Source organism: Athene cunicularia (assembly GCF_003259725.1).
Source record: "Athene cunicularia isolate RWA chromosome 2 unlocalized genomic scaffold, athCun1 chr2_part1, whole genome shotgun sequence".
NCBI classification, from domain to species: domain Eukaryota; kingdom Metazoa; phylum Chordata; class Aves; order Strigiformes; family Strigidae; genus Athene; species Athene cunicularia.
This window is the reverse complement of record NW_020799095.1, coordinates 121,280,775-121,285,648: the sequence shown is the minus strand read 5'-3', so window position 1 is coordinate 121,285,648 and position 4,874 is coordinate 121,280,775. Positions and strand designations below refer to the sequence as shown.

The 4,874-nt window shown below is 30.8% G+C and overlaps 1 long non-coding RNA gene across 2 annotated transcripts in view; it reads left to right on the top strand.

The window, feature by feature from the left end:
- The window catches only part of LOC113476635, a 13,847-nt gene that overhangs the window by 6,495 nt on the left and 2,478 nt on the right, over nucleotides 1-4,874 (top strand). The gene's annotated exons all lie outside the window — the stretch shown is intronic.

Sequence of the window (4,874 nt, the reverse complement as noted above, 5' to 3'; positions counted from 1 at the left end):
AAAAGAAAAGAAAAGAAAAGAAAAGAAAAGAAAAGAAAAGAAAAGAAAAGAAAAGAAAAGAAAAGAAAAGAAAAGAAAAGAAAAGAAAAGAAAAGAAAAGAAAAGAAAAGAAAAGAAAAGAAAAGAAAAGAAAAGAAAAGAAAAGAAAAGAAAAGAAAAGAAAAGAAAAGAAAAGAAAAGAAAAGAAAAGAAAAGAAAAGAAAAGAAAAGAAAAGAAAAGAAAAGAAAAGAAAAGAAAAGAAAAGAAAAGAAAAGAAAAGAAAAGAAAAGAAAAGAAAAGAAAAGAAAAGAAAAGAAAAGAAAAGAAAAGAAAAGAAAAGAAAAGAAAAGAAAAGAAAAGAAAAGAAAAGAAAAGAAAAGAAAAGAAAAGAAAAGAAAAGAAAAGAAAAGAAAAGAAAAGAAAAGAAAAGAAAAGAAAAGAAAAGAAAAGAAAAGAAAAGAAAAGAAAAGAAAAGAAAAGAAAAGAAAAGAAAAGAAAAGAAAAGAAAAGAAAAGAAAAGAAAAGAAAAGAAAAGAAAAGAAAAGAAAAGAAAAGAAAAGAAAAGAAAAGAAAAGAAAAGAAAAGAAAAGAAAAGAAAAGAAAAGAAAAGAAAAGAAAAGAAAAGAAAAGAAAAGAAAAGAAAAGAAAAGAAAAGAAAAGAAAAGAAAAGAAAAGAAAAGAAAAGAAAAGAAAAGAAAAGAAAAGAAAAGAAAAGAAAAGAAAAGAAAAGAAAAGAAAAGAAAAGAAAAGAAAAGAAAAGAAAAGAAAAGAAAAGAAAAGAAAAGAAAAGAAAAGAAAAGAAAAGAAAAGAAAAGAAAAGAAAAGAAAAGAAAAGAAAAGAAAAGAAAAGAAAAGAAAAGAAAAGAAAAGAAAAGAAAAGAAAAGAAAAGAAAAGAAAAGAAAAGAAAAGAAAAGAAAAGAAAAGAAAAGAAAAGAAAAGAAAAGAAAAGAAAAGAAAAGAAAAGAAAAGAAAAGAAAAGAAAAGAAAAGAAAAGAAAAGAAAAGAAAAGAAAAGAAAAGAAAAGAAAAGAAAAGAAAAGAAAAGAAAAGAAAAGAAAAGAAAAGAAAAGAAAAGAAAAGAAAAGAAAAGATCCCTAAAAGGAATAATGGAAAATTAAATGTTTGAAATGCCACATAAGATTCAAAAATCTGTGAACAGACAAATCAACTAAAAGATTTGTGAAATATTTCTTGTAAAAACAGTTTGTAAATTATTTTTATAAAGGAAAGCTAACAGAACCGGGAATGTTTAACATAATGTTCAGGAAGACCTTCTTCAACAATTAATAACTTATTCAACTTTCTAATGTGTCTTCAAACTAAGGAATTTTGTTAATTTGAACTGGAAACAATGCTTTAAAACAGTGAACTCTAATGTGTCCACAATTAATTAGCTCCTCCATATTATATGATTGTCAAAATAAATTGTTTAGTGCTAACAATACCTTTCTTGAACAACTTACACAATCACCACACCCTTTTCACACAATTTGTTCTAGAACAATCGCTGTATCACTGAAATAAAAATCCTAAGCAATTTGATCAGGTGACTTTTCTGTAATATTAACAGGGTTGTCACAGCAGACAGTGCATATAACTAACTACTTCATAAATACGTTTAAGAAAAAAATAGCAATTATAACAGTTAATAGCTATGAAAAAAAAAAAAAGATCTATTTAATGGAAAAAAAAACAAAAAAAAAAACAAAAAAACCCCAAAAAAACAAAAACAAAACAAAACCAAAACAAACCAAAAGATGATGTAGATAATTAAGGGTTTTTTTTCTCCCTCATATGTTCTAAACTGGTATAAACAGGTTCATTGAAATGGATATTATGTATGGGTTAGGGGAAAGACAGAGCAGCTGTTTAATGCTCTACAACTGTGCTGTGCTACATGGTTTTGGACAGGATATGAAAAACATCTTTCTTCTGTGGAAATAAGTGGGGAATTTAAGAGGGCAAGAGTATTTTTACCCACAGTGATTTTGGGCCAGGTCATCAGCTGTAAGACCCTTGCTCTCATGAATGTGATGTGAGATCTCTAAAATTACCATAGGCAGCAAGGCTGTGTATTTCCTTATAAGAACACTATGTAAGCCACAGAGTTTCTGAAAATACTAGTTGCACCCAAGAATCTGTAGGGTTTGGAAAAAAACGGGTCCCAGAAGGACCCAATTCCACTCCCTCCCAGTTCTCTGATTTCCTTTGGGAAGGTGCTGTTCCATCCCAATACCAACCTGGCCTGCTGATGTTCAGGTCCCGAAAATACGTGAGTTGTGAAAGAAGGGTTCACAGCACAAAGCAGTCCCATCGCGTGGTCCAGGAGCACCAAACAACAAAACCTATCACTTCGGTCAGAGTAAATTGCTTGTAGATGCATCTATGAATATTAAACTCACTTCAAACAGCAGGGAGCAGGCAACCTACTGTTTGAAATAAGAATGTGTGCTTACAAGTCATCCACTATTGAGGGACTTTCCCCATCAGACAGCAAGCCAGCAGGCAATCTAATTTTTTCCTTTAATGGTTCCTACAGTGCTAAACTGGCTTTCTTGCAAAATCTCATTCATTTCATTCTATGCCTGTTTTTGAAACACCACCTTAAGACCTTTCCTGCCCATAAGGTGTTTTCAGAGTTACAACTGTGGCCATGTATTAGTTCAGATCCTGGTTGGTACTTTTTTTTTTTTAATTTTAATTTGTGGAGAAGTCTTATTATTTATTTAAATAATTTCTTTAATTATATTCCATTTTCTGTTTGTCTTAGTACTATCCCACTAAGAACTAAAAAAAAAAAAAAAAAAAAAAAAAAAAAAAAAAAAAATTGTTTGATATCACACCGTTTACTGAACTTTCCAGAGGACCATGATAAACAACAGCATTCTGAGCCACTAAAACCTGGTATCTATTCCTACCAGTATTCATAGCAAGCTTGCTGAAATATGTTTTAAGATTATTGACCTGGAAAAAAAAACTGTTATTTCTCACCTGACCAAACTAATTTTGAGAAGACAGGTTTCTCAAGAAGGCATCTTCCCATTGGGCACAACCAGAATGGAACTAATACAAGGAAAAACATGAGACTTCCTTGAGAATATCTTTCTTTGTATGACTTATGGAAGTCCTGAAGTATTTTATCACAGTTATGCTAAGTTAGCTGATTTGTTTTAAGGTTCTTTAAAAAGCTTAAGTATGAAAAGGGAAATGAGATTCATCATCTTCTCAGAGTTCTCAATCTATGGGTATATTAAAGGAAAAATATTTAATGCAAGTAGCCTATCACTTAGTTATGCTAACTGCTTTCTTGGGAAGTTCTGTTCTCATTTTCTGTGGTATCTTTTTATATCGCCACACATTCTGCTAGCTTTCCATATGCTTTTTAAAAATTGTTTTAAAAGAACGAGACAGCTATGTGCTGTACTAACACATCAGTGCTAATCTCTTAGTCAAACATTATCTGTTACATGAGCCTGTCACCACTGAGTGTTCGTTTGTGTATGGGAGCTGTTCTGTATGAGTATTTTAGTTAGGATGGCTTAATCTTACTACACTAATTTAAAAAGGAAAAAAAAAAAGTTACATGTACAGTCATACAAAGCCTGTGTTTTGAAGGTGCTTGACTGTGTCAAGAAAAATGGGAAAATACACACTCTTATAGTCAATATCAGGCCTTTTAACATGATACGGGTATTTTACAGGAATTTTAATCTCCAATTATTTTGCTGTGGTCTGGGTGGAAAAATAATAAATTATTATGAATACAAGCATAAAATCATGATAATGAAAATAATGTCTTTACTTTTAGTTGCAAAACTTTAAAGATCAGTGTTTTAGATCCACAACTGAATACTACAGCTAAAATTCTGAATCTGTTCAAATCATTGAACATTTTGACATTGACCATACAGCAAATATTTGACTGGTATAATTTATATGATATCAATGGGAGGAGGTAGAAAGAAGTGTCAGTAAGGTGTGGCAATGTTTTTCTTTGTTTCCAAGATTATTGTATGGTGTCAGACATATTCTTATTATATCTCCCAGAATAAATTATAATAATTTTAAAAGTTTGGGAATAGATGGAGTCCAGAATAACATATGTAATTTATAGGCTTTAATTTTCAAGGACATCTGGGCTTTTATAAAGATTCTGTAAAAGGATGCTGGCTCATCCTGACAGATATCAACTTTCTTTCTCCAAGCAGTCATCTTCTCTACTTGCAGAGCTCTTACCTTAAATAAGAACGAACATGTATGCTGAAGAACAATTTTCTAACAGCAAGATTCAATACCCTGTAAAGCTCCCTCTCAAGGGAGGTTGCAGGAGACCCGTTGCCTGAGTCATTTGAAACTAAACTGGACAAAATTCAAGTAATATACTGTAGGGAACATTTTTGGATGAATGAGGGCTGTACTAGTTGGTTTAACAAATCTTTCTTATTTCTAGCTTCTGTGATTTTGCAGCAACTTTAATGGGACACAAAATATGCAGAACTTCCAAAATGGCTGAGTACCAATCCTACATCTTTTCATCTGGAACCACATTATATAGGTCTTCCTTAATTATGTCAGAAAGTAGGGCTATGCACAGCAGATATGTTACAGGATTATGATACACAATAAAACCCTCTACCTCAAAGTGTCAGTACTATTGTCAAAAATTTTTGGATTGTGGTCTCTCTCAATTCTTCCACTAACAAAACTGCACAACTTAACTGTAAATTTTTACTATTACTATTACATCATTGTTGTTTCTTTTGTATTTTGTTGATTTGTTGTTTGCAGTTTTGTTTTCTCACAAATTACAAGGTAGTCAACGCACAGAATTATTGAATTAATGTGCAAAACAAAAACTTACAGTGTCATTTTTAGCTGATGCATACATTTCAAC